Raw genomic sequence first — 12,077 nt, forward strand, 5'->3', positions numbered from 1 at the left:
TCCTAACTAAGTCTGAAGTCTCTTGAAAATACCTGAAAGGCCACTACATAACATATTGACGATGAGGTGGATCAATTGAATGGCACAGCCTATCTGTGAGTACCCAATTTTATTGAAGTTTGGAAAAGAGGGATAACCTACCCTGGTGCCTGTTTTAGAGAGAATAGACTTGGAGAGAGTTGTCCAGGTAGTGCCAGCTCCCGAGGGACAGTCGAAGTCCCAAACCCAGTGTGGCCGGCGAGTCAAGAGATTTGGAAAGATATATAAAAAAATAAAATGAAGGGAGATTAGCCTTCAGGAGCAAGGGAAGTGAAACTTGAGTAACAGAAAAAAATGGGACAGAAGCTTTTGAAATAAAAGTAAGATGCATCCAGCTAGAAGAAAGCTGTGTTTCAGATTTTAAAAGGAGAAATCTTGAAATAAGCAAATATTGGCTGCAATTAAACAAGTTCAGAAATAAAGAGAAAAAGTCTTGGTACTGCAAAGCTTGTCCCAATAGCAAGGGCAATTGAAAAGCTGAGACTGCAGATGTCCCGATTTGAACAGAGCCTGCAGGGAATCATCCTTGCACTAAGGACCACAGGCAGTGATGATTGGCAGTTTTGGAAACAAGTCCTCTATCTGCAAAAGAAAATAAGTTTAAAAACTTTGAAGAAAATTATGGTCCTAAAATGGACAGTGCTGACTGTATGCAGAATTAACAAAAAGAATGGTGTATCAAGAAAAAAATGGACTATTTAGGCAGCAAAGAAACACAAAGTTGCAGAAGAGGTTGAAGAAGTCTTCCACCAGTTAAGAGAGTGAAATTAACAGTTAAAAAAGGGTCCAAAAGGAAGAGCTGTTTCCTGCTAAAAAATTCCAAAAGCACAGGCAGAGAGAAACAACCGCAATGGTAGTTAAGACAAAAGATTGACAGTCTTAAAGCGGTAATGTACTTAAAGTTGCATATTTAATGAAGCAACCACAAGAAGGAACAAGGGACAGAAAAATCAGAGAAGACCCCAGATAGAGGGCAACTCTAAAATGTGGTCTGTAAGCAATGTAAGACCTCATGCCATAACTTCCGTCACTTGTGCTAATGTTAGGTGAGTTTTTGCCCTTATTTGTTTACACTCTTCATTTTTCATCTAGCTGCAGGGAGTAGAGACAGCAGACATTCTTTTGGGTGGGTTAATTTTTTTTGTAAATATTTAAAAAAGATGTTTCACTTTTTGTTCATTACATACATGTTAAAGAAAGTTTTTTTTTAAATGTTTTACAACTTGTCATAACAATTAATTCCAGTTTTTAAAAAAAAAAGTATGTTCATATAAAGCAAGGTGGATGTTAGTGTCTGGAATAAATTTCAGCTGAAGTCCATTTGGATTTTGCTACATATTTTAAGCAGTGTTTATCCCAATTTTAAGAGTTTCCCTTGCGCAACTTGGCTAGTTCAAATGCTTCCTTTAAGATGAAATGCAAGTCTCCTGTAAGCTGATGTGAACTATCTCTTTTCTCCCCCTCTCCCTTGCAACCCCCTCAGCACCTTGTTTAGAGACAATTAAGCTATTGTGTTAATATATTAAAATATTTTATTGATTGTTGTTAGAGAGAAATTTGAAAACATGAGACAATTAAACAAAATGTCATAGTGCAGTTGCTAAAGTAAAATGTTTAGTTAAATGTTAACATGGTACCAAATTTTGTATTTATAACATTATTTTAATATTTTCCATTAAACTAAATTCTACTAATGTTTTATTGAAACAAAACATTTAATGATGAAATTATACAAATGCTTTATTGAAACATACAGAACAGTTAAATATGAGAATTATAATGAAGTAAGCAAGGCAGAAGAATAAAAGTTTCCATGGCTTAAAATGTGAACTCTCCTATGCTCAGTCTCATGCAGGTATCCAAATCATGGGCCGAGAAGTTCTGACCTCTCATCTTGCCAATTAAATTTTCAGCTTCCACATCCTAAATTAAAACAGACGAACAATTATAAGTTTGCTGCATGTAATAATGCAGATTTAAATAGTAGTTTCACAGATTTAGAATATTATAAATTAAAACATACGAGCACTTATAAGCATGCCACATGTATATAATAATAGAATGCAAATTTAAATAGTTTCGCAAATTTAAATAGTTTCACAAATTTAGCACAAATAAAACCTGTGTACATTAATACTTATTTTCAATCATTAAAAATAATAATTTTCAAATGAGCTGATAATAATAGGATCAGGGCAGGTAAGTGCGCAAAAATTTCTTTTACTTCTGGCGGCTCATAGCTTTCCACCAGTGATTGGCCCATAACTTACAATCAGTCCACCAGCAAGAGGCAATGCCACACTGAGTAGGCAGTAAAAGTCCCCTGAGAGAGGGGAAGACTCTGGACGGAGAGCAACGGAAGACTCCAGACGGAGGGCAACGGAAGACGCCAAATGACTAAATGAAGAGCTGAAAGCAAGCAAGATTCAATTTCCCATCCTTTTGTATTGTAATGAGAAGTTCCTTGAAAGTTTTGGCAATAAACTACAAGCAAACAACAAAGCTGTAATCAGTCAGAAGGTAAGACACACCACAGCAGGAGAAGATGTAGGAGTGAAGAGAAAATAGTTGGATAAACGTATCCGAGAACTACAGCAAATAAGTAAAAGTTTGTGATCCTAATCTACATGAGAAGTGACCCAGCGACATCAAAGCTAAGGGGAAAAAAAACAAGCACTATGAGAAAGATGAAAGTAGCTATTACGGCCAGTAAGGAACAGTACAGCATTCATCAGCAAGCGGTGAAGGAACTGGAATTAGAGCACGAGGGTGTGAATAAAAGGTAAAAGAGAAATAGCACAAGTTTAACTAAGCAGCAGAGGTTATAGCTTGGAACTCCAGAAAAGCCAAGGAATTCTCATATCATAGATGCAATTAGTTTTTATGATGGGTGAGAGAACTGTTAGTTTGAGTGAAATGCATCAAAGATTTGACTATGGTGCTCATATAGGACATCCTGTATCATCAGCTGCAAGAGTCACTGCTGAAGCAGAAATTAGACCAGAGCCATTATTAGGAATTCTTTAAAGATCCAGTTGAATGATTGAACTACCAGTCATATGGAATATACAAATGAGCTTCAAAAATTGCCATTCTGCAGAGAGATAGAAACTGTCTGGTCCTTGAGGCTGCTGAGGAGCACCTAGCAATGGACAAAACCCAAAGAGAGAACACAGCTGTTGGAACAAGGTAGTAATTCCGTAACAAGATGAAAGAAAAAATATTGAATGTTGAAGTTGAGTTTGTTGCGACTACAACAAAAAGGAATGTCAGTTCTCTGAAACATGCAAAGCAGAGGGAAGAAATCATGATCAGATGTTGTTAGAAAGGACTGATGGATTCACTTTGGAAGAAAGTCAGCAATGAATAATCTGAATGGATTGTAAAAGCAGAGCAATGGGGTAAGAGTTAAACTTGCATATAACTGAGAATGAGGGTCAAAAACCAAGAACAGCTTAATTATCGGATACAGACAAATCAGCTCTCAATTGAATGAGAGATTGGGAAGGCAGCAGTTGGGAAATAAAACTGAATTGGAAGAAATTTGGAAACCAATTGAACGCTGAATTCGCTGCAGAGGGATCACTTAAAATTGTCAGTTAAGTTAAGGTTCTTTAGATGAATATCAAGATGAAGGAAAAGACTTATTTAAAAAAAAAGAACTGCAGGAGATTGAGCTGGAAATGACTCAGACCAAACTGCAACTGGTGGAGGCTGAGTGCACAATACAGGTGGAGGAGAAAGCAGATGCATAACGAGCTGCTTGGGTCCAAGCAGAATTTTGGTTGATGCTTAAGATGAAAGGAGATTGGAAAATGAAGCCACCCAATTGAAGGAGTTGCACTGGAGAAAACTAGACAAAGCAGCAATTAAACTGGGATTATGTGCCAGAACAAGATTGCTGAAATGATTATACTAATAGAAAAGCTCAAGAACCAGTATGATAAAATGGTCAGTGGAAAAGATTCCTAATAGAAATGGTAGGAAGAGAAGAAGCTTTATCACCTGACCTAAATACCAGAAACAGTACCACCACCGAATCCTTCACAAGTGACAATGAGTTTGTGAATGAGGTTTCAAGACATAGGACTGTGTTGTATTGTGATGATGGTACCTGCATGCATTGTACAGTAAGGTACTCAACAGCGAAATGGATCAACAGAGGATTGGAGAGTCATACCGTCTGCAGATTAAAGTATGTAGTCCTTGGTCAGCACGCAGTTTAGGACAGAACTCGAAAAGCGACCGGCCTATATAGAAGAACCCATGCAAGACCATATTTGGAACTATGCATAGTTGAAGCTTTCTAGAAAAAGTGTTATGTTAAATGCAAGACTTGGTCCCTCTATTGAACAATCGCTACCTTCATTGCACCTCTTCAGTGCCTCTATCTCCTTTTGATAACATGAAAGCCTTCAATGAAATCAACCCGCTACCCCCTCCAACTTCTGTCCATAGGACGTGCATGCTCAGCACTACATTTTGCCCCAAGTCATTTTCATTGATTTTTTAAAAAACCAGATTAGTTCAGACAATCTTATCAAAAGTGCTTATTTTTCCTGTAATAAACATATTTTAGACTATTAATAAAACTACACCACGTTTCCTCTCTGGAATAAATCAGATTTTTTTTTAATGCAAAGAAAACCAGTTTGACTTGATTATCCTGGCTGATTGCACTGGTTCATGGAAGGTTTTTTATTTATTATGCAAATGAGCTCCAACAGAAATCTGAATCTAGCTCCACTTTGGAAAACCATCACAGAACAGAAGCTCTACCTGTGTTTTAATGGAATCAGCTATACCAAAGCTATCTCTTATGCCGAAAACAATTTACTTCAAGTACCATTGTTATAAACTAAACTTGAGCGTGGAAGATGTTGGATGCTCACTCAGTAGGTTCTGAATCATAAATAATTATAGTTTGGTGTTTGCTGTTCGGCACCATCCGATTCTGCTTAAACAACTGTAGTTGAGGCTGAAAGAGTGGGCAACCAGGTTACTCCCAAGAAGACTGCTGCCAGATTCATAATACTAGTTGTTTTGTTAATTGGCCTCCATTACAAATGATGTGGTAGCGTAGGAAAGTTACAGCAGCTCGGTTGTATGAAGAATGAAGACAAAGCTTCATAATCCAGATCTTCCATTATGTTTGCATTTGAATGTCTGTTTCCTTTGATGCTGGATGGCTTTAAAAGCCACTCCAGCTTATTCCTAGACTCAGAACAGCATTATGTAGGCATATACATGATTCATGATGTCATGTGCATAAATTTTTGGAGGAACCCAAAGCATCTAGTGTAATTAGCAAGAATAACTTGACCAGTGTAACTGGAACAACATTATTCAAAATGTCTTGGGAATAAAGACTTTTGCTGTTGGGGAACTGCATCCTGATGTTGAATGTTAGATCTTCACTATAACTCATTTACACAGCAACTTCATTGCAGTGTAGTAAGCCTACTTGTGTCACCAATAAATAAACTTTATTTATATGAGAGAAACCATATGAACACTTCTGTGGTGCTAAAAGATAACAGAGGGAGGGACAGTTCCTTAGGTCTTCTGCATCATGAAATCCTCATAAGGGGATATATAAAAAACACTTTTTGATTTTGTTTCCTCAGAACTACCTTCTCACCATAGCTTATGAAGTTTGTCTTGAATTTCTGTCTGCTTGATCTAGCAGGTACAACTTCCCTGCCCTGGCGAGCTGCAGTATGAGAAGCTGTCAGAAATAATTTGGAAACATAGGGTACCATATATCCTAATACTATCCTCACTTGAAACACAAGTTTATTTTTCCTTTTCCAGGCTGGGGTGTTGTGGTCCGTTGTGGAGCTACATTTGTCATCATGGTTGTGTCAGCTACAGTTGACGTGGTAGAGTTTAGGAATTGACGTGAGGGGAGGGGCAGAGGTGAAAATTGCCTGGAAAATTTCAACTTCTGATGGGGAATTTCCCCATGCCTGGATTCATCTACGTTCTACCCAGTTGGTACCCTACCCACTCCCCCATCCTGCATGCCATCCATCAACCTGCTAAATACCTCTCTCGTGTAGTGTAAAGCTATTCAAATGTCTCCAAGCTTTTCACTGTTAATGAAAGAAGACTACCAAAATATGGCAGTTCGTGCTGTAAAAAAGGGGGCACTGCTTAAGCTCCTCCCATCGATCCTGCCCTATAAAGAAGGACCTTCTGAAGAGGCCCAGTTTGGAAGTTCAGGCCAGAAATGTGAAGTTCCAGTGCACTTAAAAAAAAAGGAGCAAGTGGCAGACCAATGGTGATTGCCAGTCCTTGGAAGGTTTGGCCCAAGGTTTGTTGGGCAGTCATGTGAAGATTTTGGGGATGAAATTGATAATCTGCAAGTTTTAAAAATTTTGAACCCTTGTAACTACAGTATAACAGAGGTTGCTGTTTTCAGTTATATCATGTGAGCAGTCATTCCAATAATTTACAGAGCTTGAACTTTGGTATTTCATGTAACTTAAATGACCCTTACTGGGAACCAGCAGGTTTTTTTCAAATGTGGGAAATATTTCTCTTTTTTTGAGATTTCTTTAACTTGTTGACCTCAACTGGTCTTGAAAAGGGAGCTAACTCCATAAAATATGTGAGGCTCAAAGAGGTGAACACGTCTCCTCTTCCAGAAATGTATATACCATTTATTACTTGTATTATGTATTTATACTTGTACCACGTCTCCTCTTCCAGAAACTGTATATACCAGTCTTGCTGTATATTTGTATCTGACAATAGCAATTCAGCCTAAGGGATCTCTGAAATCAGAAATAGCTTAGCTGCAGGATATTTGCTTCAATTAGAATTATGATCTTCAAAACCTGTTAACTATTTAAATGCTCTATACCTTTCGATTAGGTATTCTACAGCTTTCTGAACTCAACATTGAGTTCAAAACTTTTGGACAGTGCGCTGTGTCCCCATTTTGTTTCCATTCTTATTGCAGCTGTTGATTTTGTTTTTTCTTCCTTTGTTTTTCTTCTAGGTGGCAGCTGTATATCTTTTTTGCTGTTCACACCTTCAGACACATTTTTGTTATTTCTTTACGAGTCATATTACCAATCTCTTATGCCCTGTACCACCAACATTTTTGTCATTTAATCTTCTTTGGCCCCCCCACACCCTCTCAAAGACTTTCCATTGTGTTATTTTTCCATCCCTGCCCACTTCACTTGCTTAAAGCCTACTACATTTCTATCATTTTCCAGTTCTGATGAAAGGTCATTGACCTGAAAAGTTAACTGTTTTTTTCTCCACTGATGCAACCTGTTCTACTGAATAGTTATAACATTTTCTGTTTTTATTAACTATTTTAAATGTTTGCTTTGTTGTATGTTGCAAGTGCCCTTTCTCTACCCATAAAAACTAAATCTTATCCAGGCATGTTAAACTTGAGTTGAAATTTTATGGAGTTTTATAAAGATAGTGTGGCTCATATGCAGTTAAAAGATGGATAGGTGGGAGACAACGTAAAAGTGCTGGGAAGAGAGAACAGTGTGACACTGTAAAAGAATGCAAGGGGAAAGAGAATAGTGAGACACCATAAAACAGAACAAAAGAGAGAGCAGCGAGACCATAAAACAGGACAAAAGGAGAGAGAGCAGTGAGATACCATAAGCCAGGACGAAGGGAGAAAGAGAGCAACGAGATTGATTATCGCCTTATCAGCCTGCTCACAATTATCAACTGGCTGCAATATGTACGATCAACATATTACACTGCAGCAACATACCATATGAGTAGCCATATCATTACCTGCATAATCCCCTCCAGTCTCGCATCATTCTGACTTTGACATATATCTCTGCCCACTTATTGTCATTGTTAAGAATATCCAGGAGCTTGATTCATTTTGGGAACACAATTGGCATAAGTAATACAGCAGGGGGAGGCCGAAATCCTCAGTTCATTTACGGTTGTTGAGGGGTAAATTTAGTTTTTTCAATGTTGCCTACTTGAGGACAAATGAAAATAAAAATACAGACTTATTTCTTTGTCATTTTCAACTTTGGCTCAAATTCTAGGTACAGTTAGATAGATTAAAAGCACACACATATAAGTGAGTTAGTAGTTGGTATAAGAGGCTACATGCCATTTTGTAATCCTCCACCATTGGGCATTTAAAACCCATTAATGGCAACTCCTAAACATGATTGGGTGCCTATTAGTCACTGCCTGAAAGCATATGTAGGAAAAGAAACATTAAATGGCTGTGACGACTTAAAATTTATCATTTATGATTTTTCTCATTTAAATCCTGGAACTATCTTCCTAATATCTTTGAGGGTGTACCTACACCATCTCCAAATACTCCATGAAAGGGGACATACATTTTCCCATTTGTGTCTTCGTCCTAACTTTCCCACCTAATTTGTATCAGCAGCAAATTCAGCTACAATACACTGTCCTTTTTCCAGTTCTTTAGTAAAGATTGTAAATAGTTAAAGCTCAGCATTGACCCTGTTGCACCCTGCTAGTTACAGTTTGCTAACCTCAATGACCCATTTATCCCAACTCTTTCCTGTTAGCCAATCCTCTATCAGGTTGATCTATGTATGACTCCACATCCCAATCGTAAGCCCTCAATTTTTTATATGGCACCTTATCGAATGTCTTTTGGAAATCCAAATACACCATATTTACTGGTTCTTTTATATTCAGCCTATTTGTTATATCCTCAAAGAACTCTAATAAATTTGTCAAACGTTATTTCACTTTCATAAAACCATGTTGACACTTCGTGATTGAATTATGATTTTCTAAATCCCCTACTGCTATGTCCTTAATAATGGATCTAGCATTTTCCCAGTGGCAGATGTTTGATGAGCTGGCCTATGGTTTCCTGCTTGCCTTCTCCTTTCTTTAACAGAGCAGTCACATTTGAATTTCCAGTCTTCTGAACTGCAAAACCGAAATAATACAGGCTGACTTCACCCAATTAGTTTTCTGTTTATCCTTTACTTTTTAGCTATTCATTCCCAGAGTCACATAGGCATTTCTTGGAACTTAATGATTTCATGATCTAGAAACCAATTAATCAAAGTTCAAAATACACCCGGCCCACTTTGTTCTTGAAGGGATATCACAGAAAAGAAAATGCAGGCTTTTCCCAACACAGGTCATCAAAAATTATTTACCTCTTCAGTTTTAACTGTTAAAATAAGAAGCCATACTTGATTAAAATATATTGCAATTGATATTTTCAGTGGTGGCAGTAGAATAATGGTTGGAGATTGACTGCCCGTTATATAACCTTGCCTGATTTTCCAATTCCATTTACTGCGCTTTGGTAGGGTGTAAAACTGGTAGCTAATCTGCAAAAGCTGCACCATTCTTGCTGAAAATGCAAATTTGAACTGTTAACTCCTACTTGTACATTTGAAATTATATTGTAATTGACAGTAATAATTCTTAAGATATAAAAAGGTGTTTTGAAAAGATGTTCTTTATTTTCCCTATAAGTGGCAATTGACTAACTCATGGATGCAACTTATCCAAACGATGTGTGCGATGCTTGTTAACTTACAATTCTCTCTTGATTCTGAGCAATCCTTACTATATAAAGATTGCTGAAGTCAGTCTGAGGTGTTCTGCGAGTCATTAAAATGTCAGGAGTTCTGAGACTATTGTCACAGTGGCATTGCATTGGTACTACTTTTGTGGCATGTTTGTATATGAGCCAGCTTTGGATTTAGACCATCCTAAATCCAGATTACATTGGAACCTTATTACTTTAAAAAAATTCCTACTTACCCGCAAGGTGTGTATAAATAGGCAATCTTGGATCAGATTCCCAATTGCATTATTAGTTACCTGGTTTTTGAGTGGATCTTCTGGATATGTGGGCCAGAAATTTACGCTGTAAATGTGGACACACACGATCCTATGTGAAATTGCATGAGAGGATGTCGGGTGTGCGTCCTGATGCCATCCTGCACCGGAGCAATATTATATTGCCCTCCGATAATTAAAGCAGCAGTTAAGTTCATTAAATCATCAATTTAGCAAAATTGTATGTTGCCTGTGCCATTTCGTGCAGGTGGAGTATCTGTTATTTAGATTGTCATCCAAGGGCAGGATAAAAAGGGTCTAGAACATTGCCATTATGAGTAGTGAGGAGTTTAAGAGGTTGTTTAGTGAAAATTGACAGCTTTATCTATTTTTTTGCTTCAGTCTTTGCATTGCTAGCCTTCATTTCAAGGCCCATTGGTGCCTCCAATGTTCCTGGAGGACTTATGCTGTGTGGACCCTTCGGGTCACTTCACAGCCTTCTATTTCTCTGATAATGGGAATTGTCTACTGCACTGATGGAATCTCCTCTGAGGAGGAAGACTGGGACAGAAGGGAGAGGAGGCCAGGTGCCTGCGGGCAGTGTCCACTTGTGGGAAGAGAGTCCGAGGAGCCGCAGAGCCAGTAAGCAGTCCAAGGAAGAAGTAGTTATAGAAGATGTCACTACTCTGCTGCCAGAGTGTATAGTTAGTGATCTAGCTACCTCAAGATGTCAGAGATACAGTTTCGATGGAGGCTCCCGGGAGACTGCAACCTCCGTATCAGATGATTGGGCCAGCGATTGCCTCCAACTGTGTGGATGGCCACTGCATGTCAATGGCTCTAAACGTCACATTGCCCACAATTTCTATGCCTCTAGCCCTTTTCATGGGCCAGTGGGGACTCTGTGTAGTATGTCCCAATCTACTGGCCACAGTTGTGCCAAGCTTGTCACTGACGCTCTTTTCAGGTGGATCATGACATTTATTCATTGCCAGATAAACAAGGCCAGTCAGGCTGAGTGAGCCAGAGGCTTTGCTGTGATTTCAGGGTTCCACTGCTTCCAGGGTGCCATTGACTGCACCAATGACCACCGCGGCACCAGTGGCCGAACCAGGTGTCTTTGTGAATAGGAAGGACTTCCATGCCATGAATGTGCAACTAGTTTGTGACCATAAGATACAGATTCTGCAAGTGTATACAAGGTACTCTGGCAGCTCCCATGATGCCTACATCCCCTGACACTCACAGGTACCAAGGGGATCCATCGATGCAACTTGGCTGTATGGATGGCTGCCATGTTACAAGGACTGTTCACCGAAAAGTTGGCTAATGTCGCCTTTCCGGAACCTAAGAACAGAAGCAGAGGATATGTGTAATAGAAGTCATTGCTCCACAAGGATAGTGATAGAGAGGACAATTGGTCTCCAGAAGATGTGATTCAGATGCCTGGACTGATCAGGGGAGCCAGCTTGAAGTCAGTGTGGACCTTCTTGCTTTCTGTTGATGGACAGGCACCTAGCAGAGACTAGGTGCTCACTTATTTTCCCACTGGCAATAACCTCGGAAGGTCATTGCCTGTGTGAGGGCTTACAGGTTCAGATGCAGTCCAGGAACCCCTGATTCTGTTTTTGAAGCCACCTTTCTGTGTAAGTTGCCACTGTCACAATGGAGAAGGCTATGTGCTTGGTGCTCAGTCAATGCAATGCTCAAACCCTACATGGATTCCTCTATGGCATGCAATTTCCGCCAGATGTTCCTGCACATCCCCACCGAGGAGTTTGAATCTGTGCTGGTGCCTGGTTCCAAGTAAGGGTATTGTGACTATACTGTGCCTTTAAGAAATGTATTTGTACCTTGTGCAGGATTTTTTTTAGCAGGCTGTTCTAAGTATTGGTGCTGTTTGTCTGTATATGCAGCCACTGTTACTACAGCGACATAATTGGTCATAGAATCATAGAATCCTTATAGTGTAGGAGAAGACCATTCGGCCCGTCAAGTCTGCACCGAACACAATCCCACCCAGACCCTATTCCCTCCCGTAACCCCTCATATTTACTCTGCTAATCCTCCTGACACTAGGGTCAATTTAGCATGGCCAATCAACATAACCTGCAAATCTTTGGACTTGGTTCTAATTACTGGAATGTTTATTTTAATCTGAACTAATGCAGAGTTGTTATTTTAGTGTTTTCCCTGGGACTTTTCAGAGTAGGTCATGATTAGGTTGATTGACAAGGTCATGTGAC

The 12,077-nt window shown here is 39.1% G+C and overlaps 1 protein-coding gene across 4 annotated transcripts in view; it reads left to right on the forward strand.

The window, feature by feature from the left end:
- Positions 1-12,077, forward strand: part of LOC144495804 (ATP-binding cassette sub-family C member 8-like) — a 201,691-nt gene that overhangs the window by 11,447 nt on the left and 178,167 nt on the right. The window contains exon 1 of one of the 4 annotated variants that reach the window (XM_078216301.1): positions 6,269-6,355. The exons of the other annotated variants lie outside the window; for them this stretch is intronic. The gene's annotated coding sequence lies outside the window, so the exon portion shown is untranslated. Of the gene's footprint in view, positions 1-6,268; positions 6,356-12,077 lie in introns of those variants that run through there. 4 annotated transcript variants of the gene reach the window in all.

Source organism: Mustelus asterias, chromosome 7 (genome assembly GCF_964213995.1).
Source record: "Mustelus asterias chromosome 7, sMusAst1.hap1.1, whole genome shotgun sequence".
NCBI lineage: Eukaryota > Metazoa > Chordata > Chondrichthyes > Carcharhiniformes > Triakidae > Mustelus > Mustelus asterias.